The 13,938-nt window shown below is 46.0% G+C and overlaps 1 pseudogene; it reads right to left on the bottom strand.

Annotated features, from left to right (window-relative positions):
• Positions 1-13,938, bottom strand: part of LOC111972876 (protein PALS1-like) — a 28,684-nt pseudogene that overhangs the window by 8,385 nt on the left and 6,361 nt on the right.

The raw sequence follows: 13,938 nt of genomic DNA, 5'->3' as shown, positions 1-13,938 counted from the left end.
GAGCTGCGACGAACTGAAAGAGGAGCGACCCAGGGCATGTGTGTGTGTGTGATATCCAGTGTGAGCGATCTCTCAGTTAAACAATTCCTCACGTAGAAGCGTCATGGCACCTATTGACGTTTTTCTTCCACGGACGGGGCAACGCCGTGATCCTGCAGGCATCTCATCTCCCTCGGCCCAGTATCTCGCTCAGCTCGAGTCCTGTCCTCGCCCCTTCACCCAAACTGCGACCTACCACTCAGCCGACGTCATCCCGTTACGAATGTGCGCCTCCCTGCGGGACAAGACACACCACAGGCCAAATTACACTACCAGTCAGATAGACTTATCAGTACAAACCACGCTAGATGTACTTGACTTAAAACACAAACAACTGAAAGACAACGTTAACATCGGGCAATTTAATTACATACACAAAATACAGTACATTATTATTATTATTATATATTTTCTGTAGTTGAACTCTTATTTACATACTAGGCAAGTCAGTTAGAACAAAATTCGTTATTTTACAATGACGGCTACAAAAGATTAACAAGACAGACACGTGGGTTTTATAACTGCACTGTCTGTATCAGCGGCAGACGACAGCATGGTCCCGGGGATTCAATCAGAATCCTTCCCGGTTACTCAGCCCAGCAGCTCTAACCACCTAGGCTACATGCGGCCAACATTACATTACAATTACAATACAGTAACACTACATACAAATATTCTGCCTTTATTTGGTCCATTTGCACAAGATATTTTGCATTGTTTTATCAGATGGCAGAGAGAGTGTTGTGTGGTGTGTGTGTTGTGCTGTGTGTAGTGTGTGTGGTGTGTTGTGTGTGGTTGTGTGTGTGGGGTGTGTGTTGTTGCTGTGTGGTTGTGTTGTGTGTGTTTTGGTGTGTTGCTGCTGTGTGTGTGGTTGTGTGTGTGTGTGTGTGTGGCTTACCAGAGGCGCATGCACCGGGCCATTCTCCAGCCCGCACAGTTTTTTGACGGTCTCCCCATGACTCGGAATCACGCTCTCTTCTGGGTTCCGGCTCCAACTCCTGCTCTGCCACCCTGTCATGGGCCTGCATCAGAGCCTGGGAGAGACAACACACACGCGTACCATGGGGGACACAGGAGTGTGTAGCTGCTGCCGATGGAAACATGGGTGTTTATCCATCTGATTAGTTGTAGTACGTGACCTTGCATGAATTGGAGCTGTTTGCATACACAGTGCACACAACACAAACACACTTTCTTATTCACCAGTTATTGTCAATAACTCGGGGCGGGAAACTGCAAACTCGCGCTTCCACTCCCTTATTGCTTAAACATGCACGTATTTCCCAACGCCCACCCTGCCTTCCCTCTCTTCCTCCCCTCCCATCTCTCTCTGTGTGTGTGTGTGGCTTACCAGAGGCATGTCACCGGCCTTCTCCAGCCGCACCAGTTTGACGGTCTCACCCAGGTACTGAATCAATCTCTCTTCTGGGTCCGGCTCCAACTCCTGCTCTGCCACCCTGTCATGGGCCTGTATCAGAGCCTGGGAGAGACAACACACAGGTACATGGGGGACAAGGAGTGTGTGTGCCGTGGAAACTGGGTGTTTATTCCATTTGATTGTTGTAGTAGTGACTTGGATGAATTGGAGCTTTTTGATACACAGTGCACACAACACAACACACTTTCTTATTCACCAGTTATTGTCAATAACTGGGGGGAAACTGAAACTCGGCTTCCATCCCTTATGCTTAAACATGCACGTTTTCCCCAAAGCCCACCCTGTCCCTCTCTTCCTCCCTCCCTCAACACCAGCCGACAGCAGACTCCACCTCTAAGCCAACAAGAAAAAGATTTCCCTCTCACTTCATTTAAGGTGACGGGCTTGCCGTATGCCGCAATTAATAACCGTTGAACCAAATGAGTGTCTTTATCCCGCAGAAGAGAGACCTGAGAAGGCAGACAGGAGGGCTGACTGAGGGCTGGCTAAGCTTCCAGCGTACACACAATCCCTCTTAATCTGCCCTGCATTTAAGAGGCAGGATTCGCCTCCATCAATCATAAAAACACCTCGATCTCGAGAAGGACGAGGAGGAAGGGAAATGGAGAAGAGGGAGAGAGAGGGAGGCAGTGTGTTCCTAGCAGGTTACCTATTCACTACCATTTTACATGGGGGTTTGTTGATCTGTTTACCTGTGTGTGTATGTGTGTGTGTAGCTAGGGTGAGGGTCGTTAACCGGGGTCAGATAGTGGGAAGGGTCATGTTCCGCAGAGTAACCGGAGGGAGGGATAATCCACTCCCGGTTGGTTGCCGTGTGGTTGCCGTGTGGTTGCCGTTGCGGCAAATGCCTGTGTTTAATTGGACATGATGCCCAGTGGAGTCAATGGAGCAACAGTGGAGTTTGGCAGGTCACACAGTCACGTGGTCACGGTCACGTGTCGGCACGCAACTAGTCTCGGAATTCCCAGACCTAGGGCAACAGCTCATTGGTACATTGTGGGAGGAAACGCGTCTGTCTAGAGAGACTAGCATGCAAGACCAGGGCCCGGATCCTCTCTATATTCTACTGATTGCACCTTCTAGGGTATACAGCACAGGAGGCTGGTGAGGGGAGGATGGCTCACTATGTCTGGAATGAAGTGAGTGGAAACCATGTGTTTGATACCATTTCATTAATTTTGTTCCAGCCATTACTATGAGCCTTTCCTCCCAATGAAGGTGTCACCAGCCACCTGCGGTACACAGTAGGTGTTGAGCCTCTCAGTTGCCCAGCTGTAGTATGTTATTTCTTTCCTCGTCCTCACACATCCATCTCCCCATCCCTCCTCCTCACCGCCTACGACATCTCATCTCTTTCCTCAACGGCATGACAGTGCACTATGAGTGGCTACTTAGAGAGTGTCAACACCAGGCTGGCACATGGACCTGGGGTCATTCATATAAAGGCCAGCCGTAAGCCATCCATACTGAGTGGCCTGTCTGTATGCGTGTTGGGCTGGACACTGACCAGCAAGGCAGGGTCAAGTTTCAAAAGGCAACTCTTGGGCTACTCCGCAAATCGATGACAAGCTCAAGCTGGATACACTGTCATCATGTTAACCATCCAAACTCCAAAACCCACGATGCCCTGTTATATCACCTATACAAGAGGTTATTAAAGACTATGACAGGGTTACCATAGAGTTAGGGCTGTTTCCCATGCCCTTTAGTTCAGTCACAGACCAAAGGTAAAGCCACATAAAGAGCCATATGAAACCCACTGCTCAGTGACTTCCCTGAGCTCCTCTGGAGGAGGCTGATGTCAGGATTGGATAACAGTCACGTGACGATGGTTCAGGGTTTCACATTAACGTACAGTACTGTGCAAAGGTTTTAGGCAGATGTGAAAAAATGCTGTAAAGTAAGAATGCTTTCAAAAAATACACATGTTAATAGATTATATTTATCAATTAACAAAATGCAAGAAAAATAAAAATCTACATCAAATCCATATTTGGTGTGACCACCCTTATCCTTCATAACAGCATCAATTATTGTAGGTACACTTGCACAAGTCAGGGATTTTGTAGGCATATAGTCAGGTGTATGATTAAACAATTATACCAAACAGGTGCTAATGATCATCAGTTCAATATGTAGGTTGAAACACAATCATTAACAGCCAAACTCTGCTAACAAGGTGAGGTTGCTGAAGACAGTTTACTGTTAAAAGTCATACAGCATGGCAAGACTGAGCACAGCAACAAGACACAAGGTAGTTCTACTGCATCAGCAAGGTCTCTCCCAGGCAGAAATATCAAGGCTGACAGGGGTTTCCAGATGTGCTGTCCAAGCTCTTTTGAAGAAGCACAAAGAAACGGGCAACGTTGAGGACCGTAGACGCAGTGGTCGGCCAAGGAAACTTACTGCAGCAGATCAGACACATCATGCTTACTTCCCTTTGCAATCGGAAGATGTCCAGCAGTGCCATCAGCTCAGAAATGGCTCTGGTACACCCATCTACTGTCCGGAGAAGTCTGGTCAGAAGTGGCCTTCATGGAAGACTTGCGGCCAAAAGGCCATACCTCCGACGTGAAACAAGGCCAAGCGACTCAACTATACACAAAAACTGGGGTGCCGAAAAATGGCAACAGGTGCTCTGGACTGATGAGTCAAATATTTGGCTGTAGCAAAAGGCAGTTTGTTCACCGAAGGGCTGGAGAGAGGTACACGAATGAGTGTCTGCAGGCAACAGTGAAGCATGGTGGAGGTTCCTTGCAAGTTTGGGGCTGCATTTCTGCAAATGGAGTTGGGGATTTAGTCAGAATGAATGGTCTCCTCAATGCTGAGAAGTACAGGCAGATACTTATCCATCATGCAATACCATCAGGGAGGCATCTGATTGGCCCCAAATGTATTCTGCAGCATGACAACGACACCAAACATACAGCAAAAGCCATTAAGAACTTCAAAGAAGATCAAGGATTCCTGGAAGTGACGGTACGGCCCCCACAGAGCTCTGATCTCAACATCATCGAGTCTGTCTGGGATTACAGAGAGAGAAGCACCTGAGGCTGGCTACATCCACAGAAGAACTGTGGTTAGTTCTCCAAGATGTTTGGGCCAACCTACCTGCCGAGTTCCTTCAAACTGTGTGCAAGTGTACCTGGAAGAAGTGATGCTGTTTTGAAGGCAATGTGGGGTCACACCAAATAGTGATTTGATGTAGATATTTCTCTGTTCACTCACTTTACATTTTGTTAATTGATAAATATAATCTATTAACATGTCTATTTTAGAAAGCGTTCTTACTTTACAGCATTTTTTCACACCTGGCTAAAACATTTGCACAGTACTGTATATGGAACCTATGGTATATGGAGCCTATGATACAGTATATGGAGCCTATGGTACAGTATATGGAGCCTATGGTACAGTATATGGAGCCTATGGTACAGTATATGGAGCCTATGGTACAGTATATGGAACCTATGGCTACAGTATATGGAGCCTATGGCTTACAGTATATGGAACAGATATATGGAGCCTATGATACAGTATATGGGGCCTATGGTACAGTATTATGGAGCCTATGGTACAGTATATGGAGCCATTGGTACAGTATATGGAACAGTAATATGGAGCCTATGATACAGTATATGGGGCCTATGATACAGTATATGGAGCCTATGGATATATGGAGCCTATGATACAGTATATGGGCTATGGTACAGTATATGGAGCCTATGGTATATGAGCCTATGATACAGTATATGGGCCTATGGTATATGGAGCCTATGATACAGATATATGGGGCCTATGGTACAGTATATGGAGCCTATGGTATATGGAGCAAATGGTACAGTATATGGAACCTATGGTTACAGTATATGGAGCCTATGGTATATGGAGCAAATGGTTATATGGAGCCTATGGTACAGTATATGAACCTATGGTACAGTATATGAGCTATACGTATATGGAGCCATGGCTAGTATATGGAGCCTATGGTACAGTATATGGGAACCTATGGTACAGTATATGGAGCCTATGTACAGTATTATGGACAAATGTATATGGAGCCTATGTACAGTATATGGAGCCTATGGTACAGTATATGGAACCTATGGGTACAGTATATGGAACCTATGGTACAGTATATGGAGCCTATGGTACAGTATATGTGGAACCTATGGTACATATATGGCCTATGGTACAGTATATGGAACCTATGGTACAGTATATGGAGCCTATGGTACAGTATATGGAGCAAATGGTATATTGGAGGCCTTTGGTTATATGGAGCCTATGATACAGTATATGGGGCCTATGGTACAGTATATGGAGCCTATGGTACAGTATATGGAGCCTATTCACATATATCTCAGTAACATTGACAAATTCCAAATCGGGATTTGGTCCATAGTACCATAGCCAGCTCAGGAACACTGACAAGGTTAAGGGTTGAGTTCTGGTGTGTTCCAGGTCTCTTACCTGGAGGTGGGGAGTGGTGAGTAGGTTACTGAGCTCTACACCCTCTTTATGTTGACTGGACTGGAGGATGTATTGCACCTGAACAGAGAGAGGGAGAGAGAGGGGAAAGGAGATGGGGAGAGAGAGAGGGGAGGGAATGAGAGGAAGAGAGGGAGAGTTCAAGAGAGGAGGTGAAGAGATTGTAAGAAAGAGAGAGAGAGCGAGAGAGAGCGAGCGAGCGAAAGGGGTCAGATTAAGGTAAACTGTATAAGTAGCACTAAGTCAGCATCATTGGTTATCTGGAATAGTATGCAGTTCAAAGTGTTCATGACTTAATAACATCACCAGCCATCTTGAAAACTCCTTCTTGAGGCTCTATGCGTGATTCAACATGACAGTTCAATTATACAACTTCCTGACCACCAGTCATGAGTCGACACACGTTGTCAACAAGCTAACCAAGGCTTTAGTCATTCCTCAGAATCAACTTCTCAGTATGTCATTGTTAAAACCACTGATGGTACATCTGCTATGCTTGTCATTGTCTTCCCCAGTACACGTGTAAATATTGGACTATATATGATCCCTTCCTGTATTATACTGATGCTAAAATGTATTGTTCTATTCTACTGAGCCATTTACTTTATGTTCATATTCTCATATTTTATAATTTCTTATTGTTGTTGCATTGTCCAGAAGGAACCTACAAGAAAGCATTTCATTGGACGATGTATACCATGCGTATCCCGTAAAAAAAACAACGTGAAAGTCATTGTGCAGACAGTGTCAGCTTTATGACTGAGCTCTCGTGTGCTATCAGAGGTATTTTGTCCAAATACGAAACGCCATAACAGTAAATATTTTGTTCTTACGTGAAGGTCATGTCAAACTACCATTCTGCTGTTAAGATGACCAACTGGATTCCTTCACACACACACAAGTTGGCTGCTCTCTAATAAGTCACAGTGGGGTTTCCCATTCCAGACAGGGAAGTCACTCTACTGTAACGGGACTTAGTCTCCGCCCAAATGGCACCCTCTGGTCAAAAGAAGTGCATGTAGGGAACAGACTGCCATTTGGAACACTCTTCTTCTTCTCTCTGGCTGTTGCCTTGGAAATTAAAGACCCTGAATTAATCTCCCAACATGTGAGGTCAAATAGAAGCATGATGAGTTGGTTCTACTGTCATGACGTTAGTGTTTCTACAGTCTGTCTTTTAACAGCTTCTTGGTCCTCAGAACTATCACAATCCAGACAGATCCACAATTCCTTCGTCATCATCATATAAAAATATAAAAAAACAGCCCATTTCAAGAAGAGAATCCCCAATCCTCTCTTTCCCACCACCCCTGCATTCTCCTCCCTCCTTCCCCTCATCCATCCGTCTCACTCCCTCTATACCTCTATCCCCCCTCCCTATAATCCCCCCCCTACCCCTCATCCTCCTCCTCCCCCTCTCTCTATCCCTCCTCCCCCTCTAGCCCTCCTCCCTCCCCCTCTCTCTAGCCCTCCCTCCTCCCCTCTCTCTACCCCCTCCCTCCCTCCTCTCTCACCGCCTCGCCCTCTAGCCCTTCCTCCTCTCTCTAGCCCCCCCTCCCCTCTCATCTGCCCTCTCCCCCTCCCCTCTCTCTACCCTCCTCTAGCCTCCTCCTCCTCCACCTCCGTCCCCCTCCCTCTAGCCCTCCCCTCCTCCCTCTCTAGCCCTCCTCTCCTCCTCTCTCTAGCCCCTCCTCCCCCCTCTCTCTAGCCCTCCTCTCTCCCACTCCCTGGCTCTAGCTTAAGCTCATCCTTTACACTAATCAAAGCTCTCTGTAATGAGGTGACGCACTTCTCCTCCCCCTTCCCCTCTCCCTCCCCCCCCCCCCGCCGCTCCTCCTCTCCCCTCCACCTCCCTCCAGCCATGCCACTCTACCCTGTAAGTCGCTGGAGTTTCTTTTCTGGCTGTGGCAGATCAGATCCTCGGCCACTTCTTCCAGGCCCCGGGGCTGCTGGGAGATACCTGGCCCGAGGCCAATCAGGAAGGCCCACGCCACCAGCCACTTAGTTTAGACACACCGTCCACTGGCTCAAACTATTACCACCTTGCTAAGTATCTCCTGGCGCTGTGCCTGCTGCTCTGGGTGAGTGTCTGCATGTATTTACTGTATGAACAGAGATGGTGTGTGTGTGTGTTGTTGTGTGTGTGTGTGTGTGTGTGTGTGTGTGTGTGTGTGTGTGTGTGTGTGTGTGTGTGTGTGTGTGTGTGTGTGAGAAAGATCAGTTTCTCACTGACCGAGGTCCTCCTCCGAAGCCTACACGCTTTGTCCTTAATGTCATCTTCACATCACAAGAGCAATGGTACTGATGTGCTATTTTCAGTCCAAATGAACCCTTTAAAGCAGCCTCTTTGTCAGTTATCATATGTTTACTGTTTTACAGCCAGCTTTCCTATAGAAATCAGACCTGGGGCCAAATACTATTTATTTTCATTAAAATGCCTGAGTATTTTATTGAGCCTGCTGCAGAGTGCCAAATGGACGAGGTTTACACTTTGGTTCCAATGCACCAGGCAAGCTCAGTCAAGTGCAGCTAAATCATTTGGAAGAAAAGCTAATACTATTTGAACCCATGGTCTGATAGAAGTCACACGGTTTGTTCTACCTGGACAAGCATCTAATACATTCCATCATGTCATATGTAATCCTCAGGACCTGATGACCTGTACGTGGTGGGAGGTTAGCTAGATCTACAGCATAACAGGTTATCGGACAGACTATGTGGCTGTACAGACCAATGAATGATGGATATGTATGGAATAGACAATGTATAGACCCACAGGAGCCACAGGTCAATCACAGCTGGTTGTGCTGTGGCAGAGACCTATGGTATTTTTTGTATTTTGTCACTGAAGGAGTCAGGTAGAAAAGTGGTCAGACAGATGTGGACATGGACACAGTGATGAGTTTGTGTTACTCTGTCACTCCTGGTACAGTGAGTAACATTACCCCCAGCTGTGGTATGCTGTGAGGTGTATAACCGGAGAGTGCAACATTTTGGCGATGCAGTCCTTTTTTCTACTTACTCAGAGAAAGTGCTTGACTTGGACTGAAATAGGTGCCGGTACTCATTTAGTTTACATTTAGGTGCAGGAGCGTCACAATACTTTTGAGCTAATATTCTACAAGAGGAACAGGAGCTGAAGCAGTAGAACATTTGACGTGCCGGTACTCAGCCCCGGTGAGCTTCTGCCCAAGTCAAGCACTTCTCAGAGACCATTGTTATGTCCCTGTGTGCAGTTTAAAGGAAGTTTAAGGTAGTTTCTAGAGCAATTGCTAGCGTTAGCACAATGACTGGAAGTCTACAGGGACAGCTTGCATATACAATCCCTTTAATGGTGATGCCATGGAAGCAGGAACCAACACGTGAGAGGAGGAATCTAGTTCCAACACACCAAGGATCATTTCCACGTCTCAATATGAGACTGCATCTCTAATCAACCGTTTTGTACCTGGCTTCCTTTACCCTCATTTCTTTGTAGTTTCTGTCACCATCCTCTCATCCTCATTCTCCTTCTTCCTATCTCTCAACTTCCCTACCCAGCTGTTCTTCAAATATCTCCTTAACCCACATATTCTTCTCTCATCCCCAAAATCTTCTTCTCCAAACCCTCCTCCACCTCCCTCCTAATACCTTACCTCATTTTTTCTCCCCCTACCTTCTGACCAATACATCGGTGAAAGAAGATCCATTTAATTTCTAGATCAAATCAAGATCTCTAGCGTGCTGGAGTATTTCACTCTACCTCCAGGCAGAGGCCCTGGGCCTGGGCGGTGAGGGGCAAGGGCGGGCTGCCGCGCGGCTGCATCTGCTGGGTCACGGCACTGTGGGTGGTGAAGGCGCTCTGGAAGTCCTCCTTGTGCAGCATGCCCAGCACCAGAGCCACGTCGGCCTGCGATTGGGTGTCCACCAGGCAGCTCTGCACCCGTCGTAGGGCCTCCAGCAGCTCCTCCAGCTCTGCGTAGTGAAAAGGAGGGAGAGACCAAATCAAAATGTATTCCTCATATTCACAGGATACAGCGGGGTGGAAACGGTGCAATGAAATGCTTACTTGCGAACTACATCTCAACAGTGCAGTAAAATATCAAAAGAAGTCCAAATTGAAATCTCAACAATAACACCAATACGTGGTAAAGGCGCAATACAAAGAAGTCAATAAACAATATAAAACAATTAGAAAAAGAGGTTGATTAGGCTCAACTGCCTAATTTCCAGTATCATTCATCTCTGTGTGAGGAGTTGTTTACTAGGGCCAGAGAGAGAGGTTCAACATGCTGTTACTTCCTGTAATGCCTGTGACCTTTAACATTCAGACCAAAGTGGTACATTTGTTCACAAGGAATTTTCAGAAAGTAAAATCACATGTCTCTCGGTTTCAAACCTCTCTGGCGCTAGCAAGCACTCACACAGAGACAGCGTGGGAATTTTAAAGCCATGTTATTAATGGGATATTGTCATGCCAAAGTCAATTCAGGTGCCAAAACCTGTTTGGGTTGCGCACCAGTGGGATTCTGCACCCCAGACAGGATTTGGCATCTGCATCAAGTTTGGCCTGAAGGTACCACCTACATATAGCAACTCTGAGGAGCACAGAGACACCAGGGAAAAGGGAGGCTAAAGCATTGCCTCTCTACTGTTCTAAACCAGCAGGTGTTCTGTTTAAGTGACCAGGTACATGGATTAATACATGGATTTCATATAAACCACCGATTACAAAAGCTTACTTGATTAATGTTATCTAGACAGTGGTCTCATAAAGGGGCGTTTACCTGAGATAAGAAGAAGCAGGGTGTGTGTGTGTGTGTGTGTGTTTTGTGTTGTGTGTGTGCATGTCCCCCCCTATTAACACCGGTCAGCAGCAACAGCCACAACCTACTGTCTCCTCTAAGGCTAGCCAACTGACATGAAAACAAATTCTCTGAGGAACAATTTTGTTTCACCTCACAAAATATATTAAATTCACTTCAATCAAAAATCCAATCAAATGACATTTATTGGTCACATACACATATTTAGCAAATGTTATGGGGTGTAGTGAAATGCTTGTGTCCTAGCTCCAACAGTGCAGTAGTATCTAAAAACAATTCACAACAATACACACAAATATAAAAGAATGGAATTAAAAATATATAAATATTAGTTGAGCAATGTCAGAGTGGAATTGACTAAAATACAGTAGAATAGAATACAGTATTTACATATGAGATGAGTAAAGCATTATTCCTTGTGAACAATGTACCACTTTGGTCTGAATGTTAAAGGTCACAGGCATTACAGGAAGTAACAGCATGTTGAACCTCTCTCTCTGGCCCTAGTAAACAACTCCTCACACAGAGATGAATGATACTGGAAATTAGGCAGTTGAGCCTAATCAACCTCTTTTTCTAATTGTTTTATATTGTTTATTGACTTCTTTGTATTGCGCCTTTACCACGTATTGGTGTTATTGTTGAGATTTCAATTTGGACTTCTTTTGATATTTTACTGCACTGTTGAGATGTAGTTCGCAAGTAAGCATTTCGAGCTCCATCCACTGTTTCCTGAAGTCCACGATCAGCTCCTTTGTTCCATTATTAAAGTGGCCAGTATGTATATAAGGTGCAGGGTTACATGACAGTGTGGAAGCCAGCTAGTGATGGCTATTTAACAGTCTGATGGCCTTAAGATAGAAGCTGTATTCAGTCTCTCGGTCCCAGCTTTGATGCACCTGTATTGACCTCGCCTTCTGGATGATAGAGGGGAGAACAGACCGTGGCTCGGGTGTTGATGTCCTTGATGATCTTTTAGGCCTTCCTGTGACATCGGGGGGTGCAGTGTTCCTGGAGGGCAGGTAGTTTGCCCGGTGATGCGTTGGGCAGACTGCATCACCCTCTGGAGAGCCCTGCAATTGCGGGCGGTGCAGTTGCCGTACCAGGCGGTGATACAGCCCGACAGGATACTCTCAATTGTGCATCTGTAAGAGTTTGTGAGGGTTTTAGGGGTGAAGCCAAATTTCTTAAGCCTCCTGAGGTTGAAGAGGCACTGTTGCGCCTTGTTCACCACACTGTCTGTGTGGGTGGACCATTTCAGATCGTCAGTGATGTGTACACCGAGGAACTTGAAACCTTACACCTTCTCCACTGCGGTCACATTGATGTGGATAGGGGCGAGCTCCATCCACTGTTTCCTGAAGTCCACGATCAGCTCCTTTGTTTTGTTCATGTTGAGTGAGAGGGTACTTTCCTGGCACCACTCTCGCAGGGCCCTCACCTCCTCCCTGTAGGCTGTCTCGTCATGTTCGTAATCTGGCCTACTACTGTTGTGTAGTCTGCAAACTGATTGAGTTGGAGGCGTGCGTGCGTGGCCATGCAGTAATGGGTGAACAGTGAGTACAGGAGTGGACTGAGCACGCACTCTTGTGGGGCCCCTGTGTTGAGGATCAGCAAATTGAAGGTGTTGTTTCCTACCCAGTTGCACAGGTTGGGGTTCAGACCCAGGGCCCCGAGCTTAATGATGGCTTGGAGGGTACTATGGTGTTGAATGCTGAGCTGTAGTCAATGAACAGCATTCTTACATAGGTATTCCTCTTGTCCAGATGGGTTAGGGCAGTGTGCAGTGCGATGGCGATTGCATCGTCTGTGGATCTATTGGGACGGTAAGCAAATTGAAGTGGGTCTAGGGTGTCAGGTAACTTAGAGGTGATATGATCCTTAACTAGCTTCTCAAAGCACTTCATGATGACAGAAATGAGTGCTACGGGGCGATAGTCATTAAGTTCAGTTACAGTGGTTCCTCCTTTAAAAGTTGCAGCGTACTGCGGCGCAGCTTGCATGGTGCCACAGAATTCTATGGCACGTTATTTAAGTGTGAAGGACTGGTACCATTAATGCTAGTTAGTTCTAGTTTGACCACCAGAGGGCATCTTTGAGAAGCATTTGATAGCCTTCAATAATGGCTGTACTAGAGAATGCGGGCACGCAGGTGACCGGGGTTCAAAACCCCGACGGGGAGGAAGGAGTAGGCTGTCCTTGTAAATAAGAATTTGTTCTTAACTGATTCCATATGTGTTATTTCATAGTTGTGATGTCTTCGCTATTATTCTACAATGTAGAAAATAGTAAAAACAAAGAAAAACCCTGGGATGAGTAGGTGTGTCCAAACTTTTGACCGGTACTTGCTTAATTATGGTGTTTCTATTCCAAGAAAAATTAAAAACCCTCTGGGTTTCCGTTAGGATGGGAAGGAAAATATGGCGCTGTACAACGTGATGGTCAGGAGTACAGAACTGGGCTATTTAGCTAAAGAATCCCTGTGTCGTGCGGGTACGCGGGAGACCGGGGTTCAATTCCCCGAAGGGGAGGAAGGAGTAGGCTGTCTTGTAAATAAGAATTTGTTCCGAATTGACTTGCCTAGTTAAAAAATGTTACACTACTACTCAGCTCCCTCTCCGGCCTCTAGGTCACCAGGCTGCCAGTTATGGGGCACACCGGTCACCATCATTACACGCCTTCCCCATGGGCTAGGTCGGTCTTCTGTGCGCGGCTTTGCGGCCCATCCCGTGCCCACTGCCTTCGTGCCTTGAACCTCACGCGCTTTCAGTGGATACAGCTGGAGAACTGCAAGGCAATCCCATTGTGCGCCACTCAGGAGCCATGAACAATATGACCAAAATATATTGTCCTGCTAATAACAGGGTTAATAATACATCTGTGAGAATATCCATCAGGCTTTCATATAATTCTGAATTAATAATAATGAAGAAGAATCGCTTTGTACAACAACAAAAAATATTTGGGGGGTGATTTTGTTGTAAAATGTCATGTAAAATGAGCAAGGAAAAAGGCCATTCTTGAACATGGGGTGAGACATTGTTACTAATTTGTAAATAAAGCCAGTTTGTTATTTGGAATCATTTATTTCTGTTTTTAGAGGAAGAGAAACCAAAAACCTACAATCATCTCATGGGTTTCCCAGTTGAGGACAGCACGGTATTG

Source organism: Salvelinus sp. IW2-2015, linkage group LG14 (assembly GCF_002910315.2).
Source record: "Salvelinus sp. IW2-2015 linkage group LG14, ASM291031v2, whole genome shotgun sequence".
Taxonomy (NCBI): Eukaryota; Metazoa; Chordata; class Actinopteri; order Salmoniformes; family Salmonidae; genus Salvelinus; species Salvelinus sp. IW2-2015.
Note: the sequence above shows the minus strand (reverse complement) of the source record. Positions and strands in the feature narration are given on the sequence as shown.